The sequence below is a fragment of the Scyliorhinus torazame genome, chromosome 10, assembly GCF_047496885.1.
Source record: "Scyliorhinus torazame isolate Kashiwa2021f chromosome 10, sScyTor2.1, whole genome shotgun sequence".
Taxonomy (NCBI): Eukaryota; Metazoa; Chordata; class Chondrichthyes; order Carcharhiniformes; family Scyliorhinidae; genus Scyliorhinus; species Scyliorhinus torazame.
Genome location: NC_092716.1, coordinates 260,672,673 through 260,689,746, shown reverse-complemented (window position 1 = coordinate 260,689,746; position 17,074 = coordinate 260,672,673). Strand labels below are relative to the sequence as shown.

Genomic DNA, 17,074 nt, shown 5'->3' with positions numbered 1-17,074 from the left:
GTAGCTGACTGGGAGCAGAGTCGGAGGGCGGAGATCTAGTTAGTCCACACAGCAGCTATATTCTGTAAGGTAAGAGGGGATGGAGGCTAGGCCAGTTACATGCTCCTCCTGTAGGATGTGGGTGATGAGGGATACCACCGGTGTCCCCACTGACTATACCTGCGGGAAGTGCACCCAACTTCAGCTCCTCAAAGACCGTGTTAGGGAACTGGAGCTGAAGCTGGATGAACTTCGGATCATCCGGGAGGCAGAGGGGGTGATTGAGAAGAGTTACAGGGAGGTAACCACACCCAAGGTACTGGACAAGAATAGCTGGGTTACAGTCAGGGGGAAAAAAACAAACAGGCAGACAGTGCAGGGAACCCTCGTGGCCGTTCCCCTTCAAAACAAGTATACCGTTTTGGATGCTGTTGGGGGGGATGACCAACCGGGGGAAGGCCATAGCGGTCAGGTCTCTGGCACGGAGTCTGGCTCTGGGGCTCAGAAGGGAAGGGGGGAGAATAGAAAAGCAATAGTTGTAGGAGATTCAATGGTTAGGGGAATAGATAGGAGATTCTGTGGTCGCGAGCGAGACTCCCGGAAGGTATGTTGCCTCCCGGGTGCCAGGGCCAGGGATGTCTCGGATCGTGTCTTCAGGATCCTTAAGGGGGAGGGTGAGCAGCCAGAAGTCGTGGTGCACATTGGTACCAACGACATAGGTAGGAAAAGTGGTGTGGAGGTAATAAACAAGTTTAGGGAGTTAGGCTGGAAGTTGAAAGCCAGGACAGACAGAGTTGTCATCTCTGGTTTGTTGCCGGTGCCACGTGATAGCGAGGCTAGGAATAGGGAGAGAGTGCAGTTGAACACGTGGCTGCAGGAATGGTGTAGGAGGGAGGGCTTCAGGTATTTGGATAATTGGAGCGCATTCTGGGGAAGGTGGGACCTGTACAAGCAGGACGGGTTGCATCTGAACCAGGGGGGCACCAATATCCTGGGAGGGAGGTTTGCTAGTACTCTTCGGGAGGGTTTAAACTAATTTGGCAGGGGAATGGGAACCGGATTTGTAGTCCAGCAACTAAGGTAGCCGATATTCAGGACGCCAAAGCGTGTAATGAGGCAGTGGGGAAGGGAACACTGACAAAGGAGAGTATTTGCAGGCACGGAGATGGGTTGAAGTGTGTATACTTCAACGCAAGAAGCATCAGGAATAAGGTGGGTGAACTTAAGGCATGGATCGGTACTTGGGACTACGATGTGGTGGCCATCACGGAAACTTGGATAGAAGAGGGGCAGAAATGGTTGTTGGAGGTCCCTGGTTACAGATGTTTCAATAAGATTAGGGAGGGTGGTAAAAGAGGTGGGGGGGGGGGGGGGGTGGCATTATTAATTAGAGATAGTATAACAGCTGCAGAAAGGAAGTTCGAGGAATATCACCCTATTGAGGTAGTATGGGTTGAAGTCAGAAATAGGAAAGGCGCAGTCACCTTGTTAGGAGTTTTCTATAGGCCCCCCAATAGTAGCAGAGATGTGGAGGAACAGATTGGGAAACAGATTTTGGAAAGGTGCAGAAGTCACAGGGTAGTAGTCATGGGTGACTTTAACTTCCCAAATATTGAGTGGAAACTCTTTAGATCAAATAGTTTGGATGGGGTGGTGTTTGTGCAGTGTGTCCAGGAAGCTTTTCTAACACAGTATGTAGATTGTCCGACCAGAGGAGGGGCAATATTGGATTTAGTACTTGGTAATGAACCAGGGCAAGTGATAGATTTGTTAGTGGGGGAGCATTTTGGAGATAGTGACCACAATTCTGTGACTTTCACTTTAGTAATGGAGAGGGATAGGTACGTGCAACAGGGCAAGGTTTACAATTGGGGGAAGGGTAAATACGATGTTGTCAGACAAGAATTGAAGTGTATAAGTTGGGAACATAGGCTGGCAGGGAAGGACACAAGTGAAATGTGGAACTTGTTCAAGGAACAGGTGCTATGTGTCCTTGATATGTATGTCCCTGTCAGGCAGGGAAGAGATGGTCGAGTGAGGGAACCATGGTTGACAAGAGAGGTTGAATGTCTTGTTAAGAGGAAAAAGGTGACTTATGTAAGGCTGAGGAAACAAGGTTCAGACAGGGCATTGGAGGGATACAAGATAGCCAGGAGGGAACTGAAGAAAGGGATTAGGAGAGCTAAGAGAGGGCATGAACAATCTTTGGCGGGTAGGATCAAGGAAAACCCCAAGGCCTTTTACACATATGTGAGAAATATGAGAATGACTAGAGCGAGGGTAGGTCCAATCAAGGACAGTAGCGGGAGATTGTGTATTGAGTCTGAAGAGATAGGAGAGGTCTTGAATGAGTACTTTTCTTCTGTATTTACAAATGAGAGGGGCGATATTGTTGGAGAGGACAGTGTGAAACAGATTGGTAAGCTCGAGGAAATACTTGTTAGGAAGGAAGATGTGTTGGGCATTTTGAAAAACTTGAGGATAGACAAGTCCCCCGGGCCTGACGGGATATATCCAAGGATTCTATGGGAAGCAAGAGATGAAATTGCAGAGCCGTTGGCAATTATCTTTTCATCCTCACTGTCAACAGGGGTGGTACCAGGGGATTGGAGAGTGGCGAATGTCGTGCCCCTGTTCAAAAAAGGAACTAGGGATAACCCTGGGAATTACAGGCCAGTTAGTCTTACTTCGGTGGTAGGCAAAGTAATGGAAAGGGTACTGAAGGATAGGATTTCTGAGCATCTGGAAAGACACTGCTTGATTAGGGATAGTCAGCACGGATTTGTGAGGGGTAGGTCTTGCCTAACAAATCTTATTGAATTCTTTGAGGAGGTGACCAAGCATGTGGATGAAGGTAAAGCAGTGGATGTAGTGTACATGGATTTTAGTAAGGCATTTGATAAAGTTCCCCATGGTAGGCTTATGCAGAAAGTAAGGAGGCATGGGATAGTGGGAAATTTGGCCAGTTGGATAACAAACTGGCTAACCGATAGAAGTCAGAGAGTGGTGGTGGATGGCAAATATTCAGCCTGGATCCCAGTTACCAGTGGCGTACCGCAGGGATCAGTTCTGGGTCCTCTGCTGTTTGTGATTTTCATTAATGACTTGGATGAGGGAGTTGAAGGGTGGGTCAGTAAATTTGCAGACGATACAAAGATTGGTGGAGTTGTGGATAGTAAGGAGGGCTGTTGTCGGCTGCAAAGAGACATAGATAGGATGCAGAGCTGGGCTGAGAAGTGGCAGATGGAGTTTAACCCTGAAAAGTGTGAGGTTGTCCATTTTGGAAGGACAAATATGAATGCGGAATACAGGGTTAACGGTAGAGTTCTTGGCAATGTGGAGGAGCAGAGAGATCTTGGGGTCTATGTTCATACATCTTTGAAAGTTGCCACTCAAGTGGATAGAGCTGTGAAGAAGGCCTATGGTGTGCTCGCGTTCATTAACAGAGGGATTGAATTTAAGAGCCGTGAGGTGATGATGCAGCTGTACAAAACTTTGGTAAGGCCACATTTGGAGTACTGTGTACAGTTCTGGTCGCCTCATTTTAGGAAGGATGTGGAAGCTCTGGAAAAGGTGCAAAGAAGATTTACCAGGATGTTGCCTGGAATGGAGAGTAGGTCTTACGAGGAAAGGTTGAGGGTGCTAGGCCTTTTCTCATTAGAGCGGAGAAGGATGAGGGGCGACTTGATAGAGGTTTATAAGATGATCAGGGGAATAGATAGAGTAGACAGTCAGAGACTTTTTCCCCGGATGGAACACACCATTACAAGGGGACATAAATTTAAGGTGAAAGGTGGAAGATATAGGAGGGATATCAGAGGTAGGTTCTTTACCCAGAGAGTAGTGGGGGCATGGAATGCACTGCCTGTGGAAGTAGTTGAGTCGGAAACATTAGGGACCTTCAAGCAGCTATTGGATAGGTACATGGATTACGGTAAAATGATATAGTGTAGATTTATTTGTTCTTAAGGGCAGCACGGTAGCATTGTGCATAGCACAATTGCTTCACAGCTCCATGGTCCCAGGTTCGATTCCGGATTGGGTCATTGTCTGTGCGGAGTCTGCACGTCCTCCCCGTGTCTGCGTGGGTTTCCTCCGGGTGCTCCGGTTTCCTCCCACAGTCCAAAGATGTGCGGGTTAGGTGAATTGGCCAATGATAAATTGCCCTTAATGTCCAAATTGCCCTTGGTGTTGGGTGGAGGTGTTGAGTTTGGGTAGGGTGCTCTTTCCAAGAGCCGGTGCAGACTCAAAGGGCCGAATGGCCTCCTTCTGCACTTTAAATTCAATGATAATCTATGATTAATCTAGGACAAAGGTTCGGCACAACGTCGTGGGCCGAAGGGCCTGTTCTGTGCTGTATTTTCTATGTTCTATGTTCTAAAGATGCATGGCATTAAGGGTAAAGTAGTAGCATGGATAGAGGATTGGTTAATAGAAAGCAAAGAGTGGGGATTAATGGGTGTTTCTCTGGTTGGCAATCAGTAGCTAGTGGTGTCCCTCAGGGATCAGTGTTGGCCCCACAATTGTTCACAATTTACATTGATCATTTGGAGTTGGGGACCAACTGCAATGTGTCCAAGTTTGCAGACGACACTAAGATGAATGGTAAAGCAAAAGGTGCAGAGGATACCGGAAGTCTGCAGAGGGATTTGGATAGTTTAAGTGAATGGGCTAGGGTCTGGCAGATGGAATACAATGTTGACAAATGTGAGGTTATCCATTTTGGTAGGAATAACAGCAAAAGGGATTATTATTTAAATGATAAAATATTAAAACATCCTGCTGTGAAGAGAGACCTGGGAGTGCTTGTGCATGAGTCGCAAAAAGTTGGTTTACAGGTGCAACAGGTGATTAAGAAGGCAAATGGAATTTTGTCCTTCATTGCTAGAAGGATGAATTTAAGACTAGGGAGGTTATGCTGCAATTGTATAAGGTGTTAGTGAGGCCACACCTGGAGTATTGTATTCAGTTTTGGTCTCCTTACTTGAGAAAGGATGTACTGGCGCTGGAGGGTGTGCAGAGGAGATTCACTAGGTTAATCCCAGAGCTGAAGGGGTTGGATTACGAGGAGAGGTTGAGTAGACTGGGACTGTACACGTTGGAATTTAGAAGGATGAGGGGGGATCTTATAGAAACTTATAAATTTATGAAGGAAATAGATTGGATAGATGCGGGCAGGTTGTTTCCCCTGGCGGGTGAAAGCAGAACTAGGGGGCATAGCCTCAAAATAAGGGGAAGTAGATTTAGGACTGAGTTTAGGAGGAACTTCTTCACCCAAAGGTTTGTGAATCTATGGAATTCCTTGCCCAGTGAAGCAGTAGAGGCTCCTTCATTAAATGTTTTTAAGATAAAGATAGATAGTTTTTTGAAGAATAAAGGGATTAAGGGTCATGGTGTTCGGGCTAGAAAATGGAGCTGAATCCACAAAAGATCAGCCATGATCTCATTAAATGGCGGAGCAGGCTCGAGGGGCCAGATGGCCTACTCCTGCTCCTCATTCTTATGTACAATACCTGTGCCAAAGAAGAACCAGGCAACGTGCCTCAATGACTACCGTCCGGTGGCCCTGACTTCAGTCGTAATGAAGTGCTTCGAGAGGTTGGTCATGAAGCGCATCACCTCCATACTCCCAGAATGCCTTGATCCACTGCAATTCGCATACCACTGCAACCGGTCCACATCAGACACCATTTCCCTGGCCCTACAGTCATCCCGAGAGCATTTCGACAACAAGGACTCGTACATCAGACTCCTATTTATTGACTACAGTTCCGCCTTCAACACCATAATCACAGCCAAGCTCATATAAAAGCTCCAAAACCTAGGACTTGGCTCCTCACTCTGCAACTGGATCCTCGACTTTCTGACCCACAGACCACTATCAGTAAGAATAAACAGTCCTCAATAACGGGGCCCCGCAAGGCTGCGTACTAAGCCCCCTACTCTACTCCCTGTACACACACGACTGCGTGGCAAAATTTGGTTCCAACTCCATCGACAAGTTTGCTGACGATACGACCATCGTGGGCCGGATCTCGAATAACGATGAGTCCGAATACAGGAGGGAGATAGAGAACCTAGTGGAGTGATGTAGCGACAACAATCTGTCCCTCAATGCCAGCAAAACTAAAGAGCTGGTCATTGTCTTCAGGAAGCAAAGTACTGTACACACCCCTGTCAGCACCAACGGGGCCGAGGTGGAGATGGTTAGCAGTTTCAAATTCCGAGGGGTGCATATCACCAAAAATCTGTCCTGGTCCACCCATATTGACGCTATCACCAAGAAAGCACAACAGCGCCTATACTTCCTCAGGAAACTAAGGAAATTTGGCATGTCCACATTAACTCTTACCAACTTTCACAGATGGACCATAGAAAGCATCCTATCGGGCTGCATCACAGCCTGGTATGGCAACTGCTCGGTCCAGGACCGCAAGAAACTTCAGAGAGTCGTGAACACCGCCCAGTCCATCACACGAACCTGCCTCCCATCCATTGACTCCATCTACACCTCCCGCTGCCTGGGGAAAGCGGGCAACATAATCAAACACCCCTCCCACCAGGCTTACTCACTCTTCCAACTTCTTCCATCGGGCAGGAGATACAGAAGTCTGAGAACACGCACGAACAGACTCAAAAACAGCTTCTTCCCCGCTGTTACCAGACTCCTAAACCACCCTCTGATGGACTAACCTCATTAACACTACACCCCTGTATGCTTCACCCGATGGCCGGTGTTATTGTGTACCTTGTGTTGCCCTATTATATATTTTTTTAAATTTCCTTTTCATTTCATGTACTTAATGATCTGTTGAGCTGTTCACAGAAAAATACTTTCCACTGTACCTCGGTACACGTGACAATAAACAAATCCAATCCTTCCAGGTGCCGAGTGCGGACCTGTCTGGGATCTCGCAATGGCCGTTGTACAGGTGCATTAGCACCATCATGGAGGCTCTATATGCCCAGTTGCTACAATACATCCATTTCAATGTGGACCGAGCCCACCAGGATGCCCGGGCGGCAGAGTTCGCCACCACCACCTAGATGCCCCAGGTCTAGGGAGTGATTGATGGGATGCATGTCCCCCTTTGAGCACCTGCAGATGATAGGTCACTCTGCACAAACTGAAAGGGGTTCCGCTCGATGGAGGTGCAGCTGGTGGTGTGACCATCAGATGCGCATCATGAACGGCTGCGCCCGATACCGGGGCAATGCGCACGACGCCTTCATCCCGCCACACTCCACGGTTCCTGGCTTTGTCGAGGCACACCCCTGGCTGGTTTCTGGGTGACCGGGATTATCGCTGTGGTCGTGGCTGATGACATCAGAGGCCACAGAGCGACTTGGAGGCCCGTTACAACGATGCCCATACAGCGAATAGGGGTGTGATCGAGCGGTGCTTCGGTATCCTGAAGATGCGGTTCAGGTGCGTGGACCGCTCTCGAGTGGCCTCCAGTATGGCACTGGGAAGCTCGCCTGCATCATGCTGGCCTGCTGCACCCTCCACAACATCGCGCAGCAGAGTGGCGACGTGCCGGAGGTGGAGGATGTACGCCAGGCTTTGTCCAACGAGGAGGATGCGGGTACAGGAACACGCCAGGCAAGGGAGACCACACAATGTGTGCATCTGGGCCGATGCGCACGGGACGCTCTGATTGCCTCCAGGTTCACTGACGAGTAGAGGGACTGGTCAGGGCCACGGACATTGCACCCCACCCCACTCCCTCACACCCCCCTTCCTCCAGCCACACCATCCCCCCTTCGCTTGCAACCCCCTCCGTGATACGCACTACGGATTGTTCACCCTGGGTTGGCAGTAACAGCGGGTATGGCCCATGGGATGGAGGATGCTGACAACCCGCTCTCCGATGAGCTCTGTCGCTCCACATCGTTTGACGGCGTCTGACTCCTACCCACGGTAGCACTTTCCACTGTCCACCTAGATGATCCCCGCATGCGAGCTGGCCATTCCATTATGGTCCCATCGGATTCCTGGGGTGATGGAGGTGGGGATAGTGGGGGTGAGGGTTTGGGGTAGGGGAGGGATGGGGTGAGATACTGGAGCGGTGAGCGCTACTGAACTAAGGGCCCTGAGCTAAGCCCACCCACAACAGTCGCCCATTCCCCCCCCCCCCCCCCCCCCCCCCCCCCCCCTCCACCCCTGCGGCCAGCCCAGGCCAGCCCAGGCCAACCTATGTCTCACACAATTCTGACAGAGCACCGAGGCAGGTAGTAACATTGTGCAGAGGTGGTTAATGTGAAAACATATATACAGATACGTGCCCTACCCCAATCACTAAACTACACCCGGACCAACGTAACTGGTGTCCACATTTCTGGCCTTATGGGCCTAACGTTACGTCTAGGTGGATCCCCAGATGTTACATCGGGAATGGAGGTGGCCAACTGGGATTCCCGCCCTGAGACCTGGGTCCCCTTTGGTGGGCGTCTTCTGGGGCGACCGGGCCTGGATGGGCCCGGGTTCTGCTCAGGTGTCTCGCGGCCATGGAGCACAGGAAGTGGGCCGTCTCCATCTGGGACATCGCGCTGCGACTGTGCCACCACCTTCTGGGTCTGTGCCACATCAGTCAGTGCCTGGGCAATGCTGCCGACGCTCTCAGCTGTGGGCCACTGTGACTGGGCCACGCTCAGGAGCGCCGCTGCGACGTCCAAGCGGCTCTGGCACATGGTTGCCTGTGAGGCAGCAGCCCTGTCCTGGGCCTCGGCCACCGCCCGCTCAGAGTGCCCCAGGCCTTGGACATGCTGATCGATGGCCAAAATCCTCGCCCTAATGCCTCCACCGTGAACGCCACCCGTGCAGTGTTGGCCTGGGTGGCACGCATGGCCGGCACCACCTCCTGCTCCTGCACGCGGTTGAACTCCTCCTCCTGCGCCTGCAGGTACTGGATGCTCCCCGGCACCCCTCACCTAGCCCCTGGCTCTGTGACTGCATCTCCATTATTGATGGGACCGTCTGTTCCAGAAGCCCGAAGCCCATCTGAACGGCAGCTAGTCCCTGTCGTCGGCCCACCCTCGGACTGTGTGGCCCCTTTAGAGTTCTTACTTCCACCTGCTGTACCGGGTCAGCTGTGTGGTGAGCGCCAGATAGTGTCCCAGGAGCATCTTCACTGAAGTGTCCAGCTGAGGTGAGTATCTCTCAGATAGTGGAGGTTGTTGGAGACAGCAGTGATGGCAAATCAGTGTCAAAAGAACAAAGAACAAAGAAAAGTAGCACAGGAACAGGCCCTTCGGCCCTCCAAGCCCGTGCCGATAATGCTGCCCGTCTAAACTAAAATCTTCTACACTTCCTGGGTCCGTATCCCTCTATTCCCATCCTATTCATGTATTTGTCAAGATGCCCCTTAAATGCACTATCGTCCCTGCTTCCACTACCTCCTCCGGTAGCGAGTTCCAGGCACCCACTATCCTCTGTGTAAAAAAACTTGCCTCGTACATCTCCTCTAAACCTTGCCCCTCGCACCTTAAACCTATGCCCCCTAGTAATTGACCCCTCTACCCTGGGAAAAAGTCTCTGACTATCCTCGGACTCAAGCTCTGGGCTGACCTGGGTTTCGGGCCTATGGCTCGCACCCATGTCCGTGCCATTGTCGCTGATTGGCACCTGGCGCTCTGGCTGTGACTGTGGATAGGGTCGGAGGTTGGGGGACACCAGAAGACACTGCCCCATACCAGCAGATCCTGCAAGACACAAGACAGGACGCATTGTTAGACCAAGGGCTGGGGTGCGGGTGCGGAGGGGTGCGGGGGGGGGGGGTGAGAGTGGGTTTGGAGGGGAGCGTAGGGGCGCTGGGGTGTGGGGGTGGGTATGAGGGTGCTCTGAGGGTGGTGTGAGGGGGGTGTTGGCGGAGGTGGATGACGCACGTTGTCACGCGGAACCGCAGCTCAGCGGGGTCTCATTTCCTCGCCCAATGCTGACCTCCAGCCCGGCGACTGCCCTTTCCTCAGGCGCGCTGACCAGGTCCAGGGCCCGCTGCTCTGCCATGGTGAGGGGCCGCAGATCCGGCGGGCCCCTCCTGTCTTTTCCCGCTTCTGGAGATTATGGGCGGCCTTCTCCTGGGGGGCAGAGGAAACACAGTATCAAACAGTCCGGCCCATGCAGCCTACGGGGTGGATAGCTGGTGGCTTCAGTGGTCAGGGCACCCAGTCATGGCGGCCGGTATGGGTGCCGGCAGGTGGTGCAGGGTGGGGGTTTGGCCGCCCTCCGGGTTGGGGGGGTGGTGGTGGGGTTACGGGCGTGTGGGTTGGGGGATGGTGCCAGGAGCACAGTGCTGTCTACTCGCCCTGACCACCCTGAGGAGGTTGTGCGATTTCTTACGGCACTGATGGCCAGTCTGGACAGTGTTGCTGGTGGCGCTGATGGCCTCTGCCACCTGTGCCCAGGGCCAGCGAACAACGGCGGCTGGCAGCCTTCTTCCTGGGCCAGGCTACAGGGTTGCCCACCCCTCCTCTACAGCATCCAGCAGGGTCTCAAGCTCAGTGTCTGTAAACAGATTGCCACTCTCCTTGCTGCCATCGTGTTGGCTGGGTTGGTGTTTGTGGGGAGTGCAGTGTGTATCTGCGGCTGCAGCTTGTCAGCCTCCCGAGTGTCAATCACGAAATCGGCGAATCCGGCACCGTTTCCCATTGGAATCGATCGTGTTCCGCGGGGCGCCAGTGCGAGCTCCTCAACGGTAACGGAATCAGTCCAGGTGCAGCACCAGTTTTGCTGTCATTGAACTCCACAAATCCTGCCCCGGCATCAACACTCAGTCTCAGCAACGGAGAATCTCGCCAACAGTCTCGTTGTTGAAGGAATCGGACTTTTTTAAACAATAATCTGGGGCGGGATTCTCCGACCCCCGCCGGGTGGGAGAATCGCCGAGCGTTGGTGTGAATCCCATCCCCGCCGTCCTGCCAATTCTCCCGCCCCCAAAAACCGGCCCGGCGTGAATCGTGCCGCCCGCCTCGGAGAATGGCGGGGTCCGGCGCGACTCAATGGGCGCCGGGGCCGCCCGAATTATCTGGCCCTCGATGGGCCGAATTCCTGCCCGCCTGTAGCCGGTCCCGCCGGCGTAAATCAGAGTAGGTCCCTTACCGTCGGGACCTGGCGGCGCGGGCGGGCTCCAGGGTTCCTGGGGGGTCGCGGGAAGATCTGGGCCCGGGAGGTGCCGCCACGGTGTCCTGGCCTGCAGTCGGGGCCCACCGATCCGCGGGCGGGCCTGTGCCGTGGGGGCACTCTATTCCTTCGCATCGGCCGCTGTGGTCCTCCGCCATGGCTGATGCGGAGACAAACCCTCCCGCGCATGCGAGGGGATGATGCCAGCACGCGCTGGTGCTCCCACGCATGCGCCGACTCGCGCCGGTCGGCGGAGGCCCTTCGCCGCCGGGTGGCGTGGCGCCAAGCCTCTATCCTGCCGGCCGGCGGGGCACCAATCACTCCGGGGTGGGCCTTGTCCCTGAAGGTGCGGAGGACTCCGCACCTTTGGGGCGGCCCGACGCCGGAGTGGTTCACGCCACTCCGTCCCGCCGGGACATCCTGTCCCTGATTTTCCACATATTGGAATTTCTGTTTTAGGCACTTGGTAATTCTGAAATATACAGCACAGCCCCAATGCATCATGACTCACAGTACAAAATATTACAAACACAGTTAATGTGGGATTCGGTTAAATGGTCATTTAATTAACAAATAAAATATGCTACATGTTGCATCCACCGATGCAGATACATCCACTACAGCCCAGTTTGAAAATATAATTTTTGTGCACGGAAAGATAAAGAAAATAAGGAACTGATATTGATATCACTGTGTTATGATCCTGGGCCAGCATTTATTGAGGGCATTTGAGAGTCACACACATAACTCTGGGTCTGCAGTCACAAGTAGATCAGACCAGATAAGGGCGATAAATTTCCTTCCCTAAACAACATTAGTGAATCAGATGGGTTTTCTAAATAATCAACTATCACAGAATAGTACAGTGCAGAACAGGCCTTTCGACCCATCGAGCTTGCAGCAACACATGACAAACACCTGGCCTGCCTGCCTAATCCCATTGGCCAGCTCTTGGCCCATAGCCTTGAATGTTCAGACGTGCCAAGTGCTCACCCAGGTACTTTTTAAAGGATGTGAGGCATCCCGCCTCTCCCACCCTCCCAGACAGTGCGTTCCAGACCCGCCTCTCCCACCCTCCCAGACAGTGCGTTCCAGACCCTCACCACCCTCTGGGTGAAAAGGTTTTTTCTCACATCCCCCCCCTTAACCGCCCGCCCCTCACCTTGAACTTGTGTCCCCTCGTAACCGATCCTTCAACTCCGTATCCACCCTGTCCATGACCCTCATAATCTTGTACATCTCGATCAGGTCGCCCTCAGTCTTCTCTGCTCCAGTAAAAACAACCCCAGCCTATCCAACCTCTCTTCATAACTTAAACGTTCCATCCAGGCAACATCCTGGTGAATCTCCTCTGCACCCCCTCCAGAGCAATCACATCCTTCCTATAATATGGCGACCGGAGTTGCACACAGTACTCCAGCTGTGGCCTCACCAAAGCTCTGTACAGCTCCAACATGACCTCCCTGCTCTTGTAATCTAAGCCTCGATTGGGAAAGGCAAGAGTCCCATATGCCTTTTTCATCACCCTGTTAACCTGCCCTCCCTACTTCAGAGATCTATGGGCAAACATGGGCCATGATCCTTTTTGGTCCTTGAAACTTCCCAGTGTTTTGCCGTTCATTGAATATTTTCTTGCCAAATTTCTTCTTCTAAAGTGCATCACCTCTCACTTTTCAGGGTTAAATTCCACCTACCACTTTTCTGCCCATTTGACCAACCCGTCTCTATCTTCCTGTAACCCGGGACACTCAACCTTACTGTTAACCACCCAACCAATCTTTGTGTCATCGCAAACTTACTGATTTTACCCCCCACATAGTCATCTAAGTCATTTATATAAATGACGAATAATAGGGGACCGAGCACAGATCCGTGTGGTTCGCCACTGGACACTGACTTCCAGACACTAAAGCAGCCGTCTGTCATCACCCTCTGTCTCCTACAACTAAGCCTATTTTGAATCCACCTTATCAAGTTGCCCTGTCCCATGTGCATTTGTCTTTATAAGTCTCCAATGTGGCACCTTGTCAAAGGCTTTGCTGAAATCCATATACATGACATCAACTGCAATACCCTCATCTACACACCTGGTCACCTCCTCAAAAAGTTCAATAAATTTGTTAGGCATGACCTCCCTCTGACAAAGCCATGCTGACTATTCCTGATCAAACCTTGTCTCCCCAAGTGGAGAAAAACTCCCTCCAGCAGAATTTTCTCCAATGGATTTCCAACCACTAACGTGAGACTCACTGGTCTGTAGTTCCCTGGCTTATTTCTACAGCGCTTCTTAAATAGTGAAACCACATTAGCTGTTCTCCAGTCCTCTGACTCCTCCCCCGTGGAAAGAGGGGAATTAAAAATTTGGGTCAGAGACCCTGCAATCTCCTCCCTCGCCTCTCACAACGTCCTGGGACACAATTCATCAAGACCTGGAGATTTGTCCACTTTTAAGCCTGCCAACACCTCCGATACCTTACCACTCCCCATGTCAATTTGCTCAAGAACTTCTCAGTCTCTCTGCTGGAGTTCCGTACCTATCTCCTCATTCTCTTGGGTGAAGGCAGATGTGAAGTATTCGTTCAATACCCGACCAATGTCCTCTGGCTCCACCCACAGATTTCTCCCTTGGCCCCTAATGGACCCTAATGGCTTGGTTTAGCACACTGGACTAAATAACTGGCTTTGAAAGCACACCAAGGCAGGCCAGCAGCATGGTTCAATTCCCATACCAGCCTCCCCGAACAGGCGCCGGAATGTGGCAACTAGAGGCTTTTCACAGTAACTTCATTGAAGCCTACTTGTGACAATAAGCGATTTTCATTTCATTTCATTTCTACTCTTTCCCTGGTTATCCTCTTCCCATTGATATACTTATAGAATATCTTGGGACTCCCCCTACTTTTATCAGCCAGCAATTTCTCATATCCCCTCTTTGCCCTCCTAATTGCTTTCTGAAGCTCCATCCTGCACTTTCTGTACTCCGCTAATGCCTCCATTGATTTTCTCCCCTTGTACTTGCTAAAAGCCTCTCTTTTCCTTCTCATTGTATCCTGAATGTCTCTGGTCATTCATGGTTCTCTGGACTTGTTACTCCTTCCTATCACCCTAGAGGGAACATGTTGGGCCAGTACCCTCCCCATTTCCTTTTTGATTTCCCACAAGTTACTCTTCCCAGTTTAACTTTGCCAGCTCCTGCCTTATTTTACTAAAATCCGCTCTCCCCCATTCCAAAGTCTTTTTTTGCAACTTGTCTATTTCTTTGTCCATAACAAGATAAAATTGCACCATGTTGTGATCGCTATCACTAAAATGCTCCCCCACCTTCACCTGTCTGGCTTCATTCCCCAGAATTAGGTCTCCACCATCCCTTATTGGACCCTCTCCATGTTGACCTAAAAGGTTCCCCTGTATAAACTTTAAGAACTGCACTCCATCTAAACTCTTAACATGATGACTACCCTAATTAATTTTGGGGATGTTGAAATCACCTAATATAATTCCCCTATAATTAACTTTACACACTCCGTGAATTGCGCACATATTTGCTCCTCAATTTCCCGCTGGCTATCTGCGGGTCTATAATAAACGCCTAGCAATGTGGCTGTCCCTTTTTTATTCCTAGGCTCTACCCACAAAGCTTCATTTGATGCCCCCTCCAAGATATCATCTCTCCTTGCTGCAGGAACTGACTCCTTAACTAATAATCCAATGCCTCCTCCTCTTTTGCCCCCTCCTCTGTCTCGCCTGAACATTCTATACCCCGGGATGTTGAGTTGCCAACCGTGTCCCTCCCTCAACCACGTCTCTGTGATGGCCATTATATCACAATTCCATGTGCCCATCCTCGCCCTTAACTCATCTGCTTTACATATAATACTCCTGGCATTAAAGTAGAGGCCATCCAGCCTTGCCTTACTCTCTTGAAACCTAATACAGCTATATTCCCTCTGATTTAATAGTTTTACTGTATAATGCTTTGTCCCTATTCTGCTAACAGTCTGTGTATCCTGCCCCTGCTAAATTATTTAATAATGGTTTCATGGTTATCATTAGATGACTTATAATTCCAGATTTCTATTGAATTCAAATTTCACCATCTGCCTTGGTGGGATTTGAACTCGGATCTGGGTTACTAGTCCAGTGACAATATCACTGTGCCTCTGCCTCAGGATATCCAAGAACCTTCAAGCCAATAGGTTCATTTTGAAGTGTAGTCATTAACATAGGCTAGGTTATATAAGCAGCTAAAATTGACAGAGAAAGTCCCATAAGTGGTTAAAAAAAATAATGGACCACGGAGTCTTATTTTTATTGGTCAGATTGGTTTAAAAGCAAAATGTTGGGCAGGGCACGGGGATCGCTCGCCTGCTCTTCTGACATGGGTACAACCGATCAAGCAGATAGTGCCTACTTTGGCTAAGGTCGAACCTCTGACATAACAATATTTCCTCAGTGCTGCACTGAATTTTCAGGATAACTTATGCCATGCTAATCTTCTCTGTATTGTTCCAATTTTAATATATGTGCTGCCGAAGCGAGCACCTCAGGATAACTTATGGGCAAATGCCAGTCTGCATCAGTGTGTTCAGTTATCTGAGCTCCGTACCGTCTGCAATACACCTCACTAAAAAAGGCAGAATGCTATTAATCTTTATTAATTAATAATCTACACTGCAATGAAGCACTGTGAAAAGCCCCTCGTCGCCACATTTGGCCGCCTGTTCGGGTACACTGAGGGCGAGTTCAGAATGTCCCTCAACTGGGGCTGGTTTAGCACAGGGTTAAATCGCTGGCTTTGAAAGTAGACCAAGGCAGGCCAGCAGCGCGGTTCAATTCCCGTACCCGCCTCCCCGAACAGGCACTGGAATGTGGCGACTAGGAATGTGGCTTTTCACAGTAACTTCATTTGAAGCCTACTTGTGACAGTAAGCGGTTTTCATTTTTTATTTCAAATTACCTAACACGTCATTTTGGACTGTGGGAGGAAACCGGAGCGCCCGGAGGAAACCCACGCAGTCACGGGGACAAGGTGCAGACTCCGCACAGACAGTGACCCAAGCTGGGAATCGAACCTGGGAACCTGGAGCAGTGAAGCAACAGTGCTAACCACATTACAAGCATATCCTCAGGGTAAGATCATCCTTCGATCTGGTTGGTCACATGCATATCTTTGTCATCACCTTTGTTTGGAGGGAGTGTAAATTGTATCTCATAGTTGTAAGAATTTGGAAGGGATTATTGAAAACTTCGGTCGATTGAAAATTTCCAGATTACAATGTATTTTGTAAAGACAAAACCATCCACAAAACCTCGGGCCAGGACCTCTGGAAGGCAACGGTCCTCATGACCCACAATCAGTCCAGTTTAATCCAAACCAAACTTCGCAGCTCGGCGAGAACTTTCTGATGAAATTCCTTCCAAACTTTTTTAAAGCTTTGCCACACGTTGCAAGTAACAGAAAAGGAGATTCGAAACATGACTTATTCCCAAACCTGCCAAAAATAATTTACAAGGGAGCGCGTTTCTCGTCGTCATTTCATGGGTGTGGGCTTCAAAATGTCAAGTGGAAAAATCAGTCATTTGGGTCTGTGTTGCTGGCGGAGTGGATTTGCAGCCTGTGCCTGGGAAAGGTGCACCTCCCTATCCGACCTGACAGCTTCACAGTGAAACAATCCCTCACTGCGACCCATTGAGTCACAGCAGCCAGCGCAGCTCCACAACACCTGACATGTAGCTCAGAGGAATGAGTCAGAGCCACATGTTGAGAGTGTCCACCGAACCGGAGGACACAGGCGACCAGGAGCCCCAGCCGTCAAAATGTGAAGTTCAACCGCACAGAACGCGCGTTAGAGGCTCGATGTTGCAAAACACTCTCTGCTAATTACACTGTGCGTGTCTGGGCAGATTGTACATGCAGGAACATTGTTCTCCAATCGTTTGCACTAGCTCCTTGAAAGTTTTATATAAAATAAACAC

At 50.6% G+C, this 17,074-nt stretch overlaps 1 pseudogene; it reads right to left on the bottom strand.

The window, feature by feature from the left end:
- Nucleotides 1-15,580: 15,580 nt before the first annotated feature.
- Nucleotides 15,581-15,640, bottom strand: LOC140384958 (U6 spliceosomal RNA; annotated as a pseudogene).
- Nucleotides 15,641-17,074: the final 1,434 nt, after the last annotated feature.